General features: G+C 40.3%; 1 protein-coding gene across 1 annotated transcript in view; it reads left to right on the top strand.

Annotated features, from left to right (window-relative positions):
* mef2aa (myocyte enhancer factor 2aa) overlaps positions 1 to 12,090 on the top strand; it is a 101,179-nt gene that overhangs the window by 1,382 nt on the left and 87,707 nt on the right. The gene's annotated exons all lie outside the window — the stretch shown is intronic.

Raw genomic sequence — 12,090 nt, 5'->3', positions numbered from 1 at the left:
GTTATATGGGGGGTTAACAGGGGGCCATCATCTTATTAGTGTCCCAAGGCCCCCTAAGTATGTCAGTCTGGCGATGTTGGTTATTGCTGATAGTGGAAGTGCAAAAACAGCTCTCTTTATCTGATCAGTTATCGTTTTACATGTCTGAATTCAAAATGAGTTTCCATTGCAGATGATGACACCTGTTCTTACAGCATACCAAACCTCAGTTTCAGTTTTATTTGTTGTATGTTGTAGGTTAAGACAGAGTCAACAAGGTCAATCTGTCCACAAATAGTGCTGTTATACAACTATTAGCAACTGTTGTTGTATCATAATGAAAAGAAACCTTTGGATTATATGAACAGGGAGGAAATAGATAATCAGAGCAATTGTTGATGTCTTTTTAAAAATGTGTTTTTAGTGTGATTTTTGATCCATTTAGTTCCAGCAAGAATGCAGAAAATGTGTGTCCAGTAGTTTAGCTGAAGATTACTTTAAATTGTTGGTAAATATAAAAATATCATTTAGGTTATGTGTTTTTTTTCCTCATCTTTCTCAGTATAATTATTAGAAGGACATAAAGTTGCAGTATTCTAATATCTCCACAAGATGTCAGTATAGCAGCACAAGAGCAATGGACCCAGACGTACTGTATGTTTCACAGTTGTACTCAAGGGAGTATTATTAATATTGTTGTGCTCTTTTAAGAAGTGATTGCTGGGATTTTGGCCTCTCCTAAGGGCATGCACACTTCAAAGTGTTAAACCGGCAACATAAAACCCCAGGGCTCATCCCTCTTTTTTTCCAGCATGATCCAAAGTGCGTCCTCAGCACTTATCAGACCATTTATTTCATGTTTTCCCAGACCTCTGAAGATGTTACTTATTTTTAGTTAACCATAATTCTGTCGCCTACACATGCCAACAGTGTGAAAAATGGTAAAACACGAACATAAATTTTCCTGTCAAGTATCTTATGATGGCAGGTATCTGCACAGGCCCTATAGTCATAAAAGCATTATCATGAATAGAAGAAAAATACGCAGCACTGTCAGTTAATCAAAAACATCCTATACACAAACAAGAACTATACATCTCTGCAGCCTCATTGGTTAATACACTGTATGGGTGTGGCAACACTGACCTTAAAGTTGTTCAAAGTCAGCTGCTAATAGCTCATTAGTTTTAATGGTTGGGTGCTAAATGGACTGAAGTCATAGTAGTGCGCAGGTTGAAGAGATGAAACGGTAAATAATGAACCTGAAAGATGTTCTTCTATGGTTTTGTAACATTTTGAAAAACAGCACGTCTTTCAGCAATTATTTGTGATTCTCCAAAACTACATTGCCAGAATTTTTTTTTTATTATTATTTGCTTACAGGCTCTGTCTTCTGTCCAGATCTTCTGAAAATAAAACAGATTAAATCTTCTACAAAGCAACATGCTTTCCCTTCTATTTAGTTTTCTTTTTATCGTATAACAAGGAGTTCACCATTCATTTCTGTGCTGTACAACGTTAAAACATCCCTTTTATAACATGTATACTGCATATTTTGAAGATCTATTTATGCCACATATTTTGTTTGGATGTGAACGCTAAGTATAGATGGAGATGAAGAGTAGGGCTTTTCAGAATTAAAATAAAACACAGTTTTAAAAATATAGATGAGAAATACCTCTGTTCCACATCATTCTGCACAATCATTCACTAGATTAATACTATATACCAATAGTATACCAGCGAGAAGAGGAAATGTACATTTCCTTGTGAAAATATTCTTTCTTACATCAGTGCCCAAAATCCATGCCAAATAAACACAAAGTAACGTCTCTGTGGCTGCTTTGAGAAATTGGTCTCTGGAGACAGCTTTCTAGGTTAATTTATTCTGTATCGGGCTGGCAGTATGTGTACTGTCACCACTTTTAAACTTGGGGCAGGGCACATTTTGTGTGCAAGACTGCCTAAGATAACTTCTTATGGCTCCTTGGGATGGCTGCTGCCGGTTGATTCTGGCAGGCCATGAGACAACCCGTTTATTTGTTTGTTTGTCCCGTGAGTTCTTGGCTGGCCGTTCAGGGTTCTGTTTGGCCTCAGTCCCTGTTGGGCTTCTATTTCTGAAACCCAAGTGGCTCTTAATGAAGCTGGTAGGGTTGGCATAGGCCCTCAGCAAACCCAAGCCTGATCAGACCCTTCTTCTTCTGCCTTGGCAGCCACACTCCATTTGCTCCCTCTGGCTTCCTAATTTAGTAACGGTGGGTAAAAATATGTGCTAACGAACAAGGTCTGGTATGTCAGGCTGGCGTCCAGAGAAGAGGGAGAGAAGGGGAGGGAGGGGGGTGAGGAGAGGAGAGAGTGAGAGGGGAGGGTGCTGTTTTCACAGCAGGCACCCAGTGACAGGGGTAGAGTCACTCAGACCTCTCTGACATCTGTGTGTTTGTGTGTATGTGTAGACATTCAAGAGAGCGTGTGGGGGTGGATGATGAGTGGCGGAGGGTGAGCACTTAAAATTTCTCACCCTTGCCAAACTCCATTCAAACACTTCTAATCATTCTTCTGTTTTATTCCAACCACACTGCGAGACTGCAGAGTAGACCTATGCTATACAGAGCAAACGGACAAATTACTGAAACAGTTGTGTTTTCATCTTAAGTTACAATCTAAAGATGTTTTTCACACTGTCTGCAGAGGCTAGCTCCTGGAAGCGACATGCTTTTAGAGTTGAATTTCAGGCAGCATAGGGTATCATGTAAGACAGTGTTTTTTGGGTTATTTAAAGCCCAAATGTTAAATTCTCTCATTGAAACATTAAACCCGAAAGAGCAGCAGCAGTTAGGAGCTGTGTTAGCTCATGTAGCTTTCAGATATCCTCTCCACAGACCTGTGGTCACATCTGTAACATTTGGGATTTTTTTTTAAAATAAGGCTTTAAAAAGGTTGATGAGTTAATACGTAATAGATCTGTTGTTGTTACATCTTTGAACATTTTAACATGATATAGGATGGGCTGATAAGTAATAGCATTTAAATTCAAATCAGTCTTTAAAGGGATTTTTGGCTGGCATATATCTTCCTCCAGCAGCTTGTTTTTTTATTTTTTATTTCTCACATGAATTCCTCAGATCTATGAACCTTCCACCACTCTCTGGAAAAGACAAGAATCCACGTCACAATCCAGGTATTCCTTTAAAACTATGACACAGATAAAGTATGACACCATAGTGAACATTTTGGGTTGTACTGATGCAATATTTCTGTACTGTGTAGCATCAGTGAGGACTTACTGGATCTGTAGGGTAACCTTTTTACATGTGAACTACAGAGCTTCCTGATTAAGCTCTTTGCATACTGTAGGGTCAGCTACAAACCATGCAGGCAGCGGAAGAAAAACATGTTTTTAATGTATGTTTACCCTATACACCTCAGACTTTCCCCATTTTCCATGGAACCATTCCAACAAACATTAACAGTGAATAACTTTATTGAGGCTATTTCAGTGAAAGACCGATGACAAGTAGTGCCAGTAAACTTTCATGTAATCATACAATGTCTCTAAATATTTTATTCTAAGTCCTAAAATGCCAGGCTTGCTGTTAATTGACAGTGTTAGCCCTTAAAAATAATGTAATATTATGGTAATAAGAACTTTTAATTTGCTATTTTGCAGCCTAGTGCACTGCCTGAGCTGAGTTTTACTTCATTTTCATCTGTCAAGACACCATAGAAATATGCCCTTAAGTGCTTTAGCACTTGCCCTTCCTGTTCACAGTCTAAGAGGCTTATTGCAACCTTGTCAACTTCACTTGTAAACCTAAAGCTTTAGATGGAAACAAAAAATGTCCGTGTCTGTTGGAAGGTGTCAGCAGCAGAAATTGTTGATTTGAATACATTGATAAACAAAAATCATATGATTAGTCACAAAAAATGTGTTTGCATCTGGTTGCACAGAGACCAGAGGGGGAATTTCCTCAACTTGTGTGCTGAACTTTTGCTACTCAACCGTGTGGCCACAAACCGGCTAGGTAACAAACCACACTGCCCCCCAGCATGCGCATGAACAGTGTGTGTCGCTGAGCTAAATCAGAATAAAAACACAATTAACATTGTAATTCTTTGGTATAATTTTCATGCATCATTATGAGTTAAAAGCCATATAACATCTGTTTCATATTGTTTTACTTTGATATGAGTGTTTTCCCTCAATAAAATAAAAAACAAAATCATACCTTTGCAAAACTATCTCTTTGGAACTATTATAGCAAATTCATACAGAGATAATTTGTTGTTTGATTGTTCACATTTAGTCGTGGGCTAACAAGGCAACTGAGACCAGATATTATCATGTCTTAATGTACAACCCTCTACCCAGCTTTGCCTGCTAATGCAGGAATGTGCCAGTCTTGCATGACAAAAAAACAACAACTCACGAATCCAATTCTCAGATGAGTGAATACCTACAAACTAATTTTCGATGTGCACGAACCATCAATCTTGTCTGCTTATAGTATGTCACAGTTATTTCTTAACCACAAACTAGCACCTAACTTTTATACAGCTGTCCCCACTTCCTGTGTTAGTTAACCCACAGCCACCTCTCAGCAAAGACCCCTTTTCACAACAAATAGTATTTAGAGGAAGAACTGATAGATGAGATGGTATTTATTTTTATTTTTATTTATTTGGATATAGTATTAGACAGCTTTCTGCCACAGCCACTAGAGCTGTTCTGGAGTTAATCATGTGCTGCACAACCTGTATGAGACTCTGATACTCCTGTTTTTATCACTGAGAACATTTATTTTCAACTGAAATTCCAAATTTGGCAAAAACTGATGCAGTTTTATAGCTGTTAAATTGCAGGAGTGATTAGACAAGTTATCCTATTCTGATTCAAACGTCTTCACAGCTGCTACGCTTCAGATAAAGCATGTTATTTGCACATAGAATAAGAAATGTGTTTCTGTACCGTAATCAAAGTATTTGTGCAAGTAATTCTGCTGTTTAGAAGTAGAAACAAAAGCCAGACACTTAAGCCAGGCACCCCTTCCTTTCAACTGACTGAAGCTGTCCACAGCAAAGACATGATAGTCACAGTGCGATAAGATAAGCTCTCTTTCCATCCAGCAGCACCGTTCCATGCCAGTGCTTTGTTTAACAATAGTTTTGTATTCAAATGTGAATTGTTCCCTGCTATGGCAAAGACTTAGAATGGCTTAAACTTATGTTTATTCTTACGCAAACCTTGGCCTAATTTGAAGCATATGCGGGAAAAACAAATCTACTATTGTTTCACCGCTAAAGCTTCTTCTCTCTTTTCTATTCAATGTCAAAATCAAAGATTACGGAGAGCTTTGTAGGTGATATTGCCATTCTTTGTTTAGACAATGGCGCACTAAACCAATAACTGTGTTTTGTATGCTGACAGCGTGTACGTTCCTTCATAATTGCAGTTTTAGCAGCACTGTGACAGGGAGATATGTGTATGGGGGAGTTTCATCTTCTTCCAATGGCCCTACGATCGTGCTGCTAAAACATGGATCGGCAAGTGTTCGGCAGACATTTCTACAATAATGTAAGGGGCGATTGTTTGTATCTCTGCACCCTGAAAACCAAAACACACAGGCACACACATGCGCAAAGATATGAGAGGAAGGTGCAGCTCCTTGTCCTTGGTACGCCATAATCCAGCCTTTTGAACCCGATCATTCTGTTGTCAACCAGGGGAAAGTCTGCAAGTTACGCATTCACTTACTCCTGCCGCTCACAATTAATTGTTCTTATGCCACAGGAACGTCCAGCATAAACACTTTTCCACTACTTCTCTGACTACATGTGTAAAATGTGCAGCATCTGTCCGTTTTTTCCTTATAATATATAATATATAATCTAAGATGCACATTTAATGTCCAAAAAGTCAGTCAGTCATTTAGAGGACTTTTTTTCTGATGTAATAATGAGAAAACTTTCTGCCCCCAAAGAATATGCCTCAAAAATGAATGGTAGGAATAAGAATATCAAACATAGGCGGTGTTTGTCACTTACCTTTGACTATTAATGTGAATGAGAGGCTAAATGTCTGCCTGTGGTTCTCTGACCTTTGTGGCTCCTCTGCTGACTTGGTTCAGGTAAGTGCAGGTTGTGTGATGCAGTGGTATCAATAATGGAAGAAAGGCATCCCCCTCCCTCTGGCTGCTATGTGGGTCAGAGGAGGCTCTCGGTGGATGGGAGAGATTGATGAAGAGCACCAGGGAGAGCGTCGGAGCGCCTACCTCACAGCGGTGCAACCCGAGCTGCTCCCCCTGCACTTGTTCTGAGCCCCCCCCCCTGAGCTGCAGCGCCTGGCGCTCTTTAAATGACCTTCAAATTAGCCTTATTTTTCAGGGCCCTAAACCCTTCAGGGTCCTTCCTGGAAGGATGGTGGGTCGTGTTCTCACTCTCTTTCTCTGCTTTTTCTTTTGTTATCCTCCTGTTGACCACAGATGTACTCGAAAAACAACTGAGGAGAGCTTGTGTGACAAAGCTGACTCTCTTTGTGTCTCTGAAGTGAGTTGTTGTGGGGTATGCAATTACACACAGACACACACTTAAACACTTTTTATTCTTTCATTAGACCTTCTCTTTCAAATTCAACAAATCCAATTGTCACACTCACACACACTCATTTCGGCATCTGCAGACGATGATACATGTGGTGTTTTGAGAGGTTTGTGTGCGTGATGTTGGATGGGAGTCACAGTTGGAGCCTTCTTCCACTACTTCACAGAACAACATTCTGTCAAGCCAGCCATCCATCACTACAGCTGTGGTTTATGTACACACAGCAGGTCATGCTGGTCCTCTGTCCAGACCTGATGCAGGGCTCTTGATTATCCATTTGCATTAGGAGAAAACCCCCTCTCTAATGGAACTAAATGACTCAGACGGCTGCAATTTGTGAGGTTATGCTTTGCTTTTAATGGAATGGTTATCTGCAAGGCTTTGATTTACAAACTTTTTCAGCAATTTTCATGATGATTTGCTCAGAATTTAGGTTTATTATGGGGAGACAAATTCCCTAATCTCATCTACACGTATGACAAAATGTGTAAAAAGCGAAAATGGCGTGTTCCAAGTTCTCTGCTAAAAGAAAGTTGGACAGTCTGCAATTCAAAGAAGAATGGACTGACAAATCTGCATGAATTCCTCCCTGCAACAAACACAAGACCCATGTGCTTAATATGCCAGGAGGCTATAGCTGTGATGTAGATTTCCAATTTGAAATGGCATTATGAGACAAAGCATAGGAATTTTGAAGAGACATTTTCTCAAAATTTAAAAGGTAAGAACAACAAAAATGAATGCACTCAAATCGTCATATCAAGCTGTGAGCAGGATTCTTGTCACATCTATGACACAACAACAAAAAGCAACAGAGTGCTCACTTAGAGTGGCATAGATTTTGGGTAAACACAAGAAGCCATTCTTAGATGCAGAAATAATAAGAGAATGCATGACTGAAGTGATGGACACAATGTTTGAAGGCAAACAAAAAGAGGAAATTAAAGCTAAAATTAAGCAAATCTCCCTCTCAGATTCCACAAATTATATTTTATTTATGTTCATATTTTTGTTGTTTTGATTAAAAAGGACATTTTCTTTTGAATATTACAGTATTTCGCATGTGGCCTGACCGACCTCAATAAATGGACTTTTAAATCATTGAAAAAAATCTTTGTGGCCCTTTTAAGATTTGTATTTGAGTACCCCTGTTCTACAGCGAATGAAAGAAACAAACACTTGCGTAATCACAATGTGTGATGTGAGTTTAGTCTTAGCTGATGTTTTAAATGTTCCTCTAACCTGCGTGCACAGTAGCATAGCAGCCTTAAAGGTGACCTTATACAGTACAGGCATATGTTGCACCCTTTTGGGAAAAGCTTTGACTTTTGTTTCATTTTTATTACACTGGGGTGAAGCCTTCTCCCAAGAAGACAATACACCTCCACACATACTGCATTATAAATTTTATTTGCACAAGTGGCAATTTGTCATGGAAGCTTTTTAACATCTCTTCTTTTTTTAACTGACCTGTTACAGAATGTGCTTGGAAACTTTTAACTCACCAAGTGAAGATATGTAGTGACTGCACAACACTCAGATACCCCTCTTGATGTATTACAAAAGCGCAGCTATTTCTTTTCATGATAAATAATAGATAGAGGTAAAAAGACAGAAAATTAAAATCAAAATTCAAAGGAGTATCTTCTCTCTCCAGGTTCCCTTTGCTTGTTTTTGACACCCTGCCAAACATTTGGAGCTAATTCTCCATCTATCGTGATGGAAAAATCGACAGGGGGATTGTAACTCACAGGCAGTGGGAGAGTTAGAGAGCAAACATCAAGGGGAATCAGTTGGAAAAACTAATAGTCATCGCGTTAGCTGTGGAGTGAAAGAGATGGTGTGAAAATAGGCAAGAGGACAGCCAGAGGTGGGGCATGACTGATGGCTGGGTAGGATGGGGGTTGTTGCTCCAGAAGGGCAAACCTGACCTGATTGATTGGCCAGTATTTCAGGAGGCCCTCATGCCCATTTGCTTATGATGTTGGAATGCTTTGGTAGCATTTTGTAGAAGGAGTAAAGACAAATGATGAAAAGCAGCCAATGTGTGCTATAATGATTGATGGGATAAATTAGGAAAGAGAGAAGAAAGGCCATGGGAGGAGATCATGATGGTATTTAATTTATTTAAATCCACTGGAAACCAGATCCACAAAAGCCTTTTAACTATGTAGTTTTGGATCTTAAGGTCTTAGCATCTAAAAACATTAAGAATTAGTTTCAAACCAGATTTCAAAATCTTATTTAAGTTTATTAAGAAAAAAAATTCCATCAGTTGTCCATAAAACAAAACCTCAAACAAACTGTCCAGAAAGGAAATGTTCTTGCACCTGTTTGCCTTATTAAATAGAAAAATACAACTCATACCTTCTAAAGTTTCTCTCTTTTAATAACCTAAGATTCGAAACAAAAATAAACTCACCAAACAACAATCCACAACTCTGGTTTGGTTGGTATAAGTTCAAAGTTTGCAAGTGACATGTGAAAATATACTGGTAAATGACTGTTTTGTAAAAGGAGTTGGTCTGGTGGCTGATGAGTTCCCATCAGAAAGGGCTGTCTGCAGCAAGGAAGTAAGAAGTTTAAATATTCTACACATAGCGTCAATTAAACTGATATTGTTCTTTGTTTTGCCTACTCCTGTCCACAACCCCTGCTGTAGTAACATCATCATTTTATGCTTTTACTATGCATGACATCATTTCAATAGTTTTTTTTCCTGTTTTGCCTGCCCAGTTCAATATAAAATTGTGACAGTTTCAGTTTATCTCTTCAGTGAACATGCTTCTTTTTCTCCCTTATTTCCAAAGTGGTGTCGATCTGTTTTCACAGAGCTAGGCTATGAGGAAAACAAAAAGCAATTCTGACTTTGTGACAGCAGCACAAACAATAATACCACTTGGAAATGCTAAGAGGGGAACTTGAAAACTTGTCTGTTTCCACTTTAATTGAGCTAATTTGATAATTAGTGCTATACGCAAAGTGCAGCTGAGGCTGGCAGTAGATGAAAAGTTAAAGGATCAAAGTTAATACAATTTATCCTGAATGTCTGCACCAAATTTCATGGCAATCCCCCAGACTTGTTGAGATATTTCACTAAACCACAAATGTCCACCTACTGGTGGCACGCGAAATCAATTCAGGGAATTACCAGTCAGTACGATTTATCCTACTGAATCATGCCATGTGTGCACATGTGATAGTTGTTAGATATGTTGTTGTTAGATATCGGACCAAAGTGGAGGATCCACAGGCCGACATTGCTGCTAGCACGGCTAAAGACAATTTTTTGCTTTATTAAGCTTTACATTTGTCTTGTCTGTTTAATTTTCTCTAGCAGCACTCACTTCATTACAGTATATAATGAGAGGCTCATGTACTTCGGGGTTTTATTGCATTAAACTTCATATCTAATCCCCCCAGTCTCTCCTGAATAGTGTATGGCTCTGTTCCATGAACTACAACAGAAAGAAACACTTACATTAGGAATGTGCTTCACTGAAGAGCTTTTCTCCATCTGGATAGTGGGGTTGCTGTTTCCTGACTGTCTATATCTATCCCGAGGGTTATTACAGAGAGAGGGTATCATGGTGCATTATCCACAGACATGGTATAAAAACATCGTGGAAATGTACTGAGCACTTTATAAGAACACGACCAGCTGTTTGGCTGTTTTAAAAGGAGGAAAGAGAATGCTGCTTCCACGTTGCACTTTTCCTCTGCTTTTGCCTCTTTGAACTAACTTCAAACATTAGTCAGTGTGTGTTTAGTGTCATGCCAGCCATGTGGATGGCAATTGCTAACATTGCAATTGGGCTTGCTCGTAGGTGTGTGTGCGGTGACCAGTAGCTCTTGGTTATGTCCCTGAGATGTACTTTGATGTGAGGTGGTGGATGGCAGTGGTGGAAAGGTGATGACTGAGGTAAAGTTGTTTATGGAAACAATTCAGTGTACACAGTAGCCACATGAAAGGCCCCTTTGTGGGGCTCTGCTACCTTACAGATGGTCCGCTTCCCTCATCCATTAAATAATAACAGTACTCTGATCTCTCCCTGGGCCAGATGTGCTGAATCTATGATGCTAAATGGAAACAAATCAGGCAGGCTTTACTCTTTAATTGAGCACTGGAGTGTTTATTTCTTGAGACTGTCATATAGACTTCAAAATTCCCATGAAGACTCAACTGTGAGGGCAGATTAGCCCATTTAGCCCCTCTAGACAGTATTTTCCACATGAGACGAGTCTTAAGTGCAGTTTGCTGGTGGCAGGACTTCCACAGGGACTGGCCACATCTTTAGTCACTCCTTATTTTGCTCTGTGATCTTGCACTTAGACACCCCTTGTAAAAGCAGCCGTCGCGGGGAGGTCGCCCTGACATCTTTATCATAATTGCCCTAAATACCCCATTAGAGAAGCTAGCCAGTATCCTCAATACACTGTCATCCCTGGTTGCACTGGTCATCTAATTGCCTGGGCCTTTTTTGAAAGATTGCCTGCATCAGCACGGCTCCCTGTGGGCTGGCCTCTTCATTCTCTGCCCAGCAAAGCATATCGTTATCGCAGCCAGCAAAGAGACCCGGCCTCCCTGCTCCTGGATAATTAACTGTCTGGCTTAACTGCATAATGGAAAGGACATCGGAGGTATGGTAGTTATTCAAGCAGGCCTTGGAGAGGAAAGTATAAGACAATACTGGGGTCAACCATGCTCGCCATCTTTCTTTGGGATGGGTGATAATGTAGAAGGATAGGAAGTCATATTATAAGCAGAGGCTAGTTATGGGGATGGTTTCATATGATAATTAGGCCCATATGCTAATTGCAGAGGAAGCTGATGAATTCCTCAGCCCGACTCTCCACTCCAGTGCCGGCTCTTCTATCGGCTGTCCCAACGTCCCCCACTTCAAGGCTCCAACCATCTTTACATAGCGCTACATTTGTTCTGTCTCTTTCTGCTTCACACAACAGTCCCTATCAGTGTGTAACCCCCTCCAAAATAAAAAGACAGAACAGCAACAGTAGTAGCAACGCGGGCGGGGGGGGGAAGTAAGGGGCGTCTGCCGTTGTTTGACATTTACAAGTCTCTTAGTGAAATGCATGATGCACATCCTTGTGAGTGTGTGCGCGCAAGTGTTAATTAGAACACGGGCATGTGTTTGTCTTTGTGTTTTTGTATGGTGGAGGTATCAAGGACAAGTGCATTAATGAGCACCTGGAGAGGAACAGCTTGTGTCTCCTGGTTAGTGTGACCGCGAGCAGGGCGCAGACTCCTTCACTGACTCAGATGACGTGACTGATGGAGGGGGGTTTCTGTCAGATCTGGGGCACTCCCAGGAGCTGCAGTTTGTCTCGGCTGACAACAACGCTCACCAAAGGGGCCCCCATCCCACACATCAGCTGGAAAGGTGAGAGAAGATGTTGTCCTTCCCTCTGTACTTAGAGTCCTACATCTCCTCCCTTTCAAAATTCTTATATATTTGTAAATTTGCGTCTTCTCTCAACATCTCCTTTATTCCA

This window comes from Larimichthys crocea, chromosome XXI (assembly GCF_000972845.2).
Source record: "Larimichthys crocea isolate SSNF chromosome XXI, L_crocea_2.0, whole genome shotgun sequence".
In the NCBI taxonomy this organism is placed as follows: Eukaryota; Metazoa; Chordata; class Actinopteri; family Sciaenidae; genus Larimichthys; species Larimichthys crocea.
The sequence above is the reverse complement of the archived record's forward strand: the minus strand, read 5'-3'. Positions and strand labels throughout refer to the sequence as shown.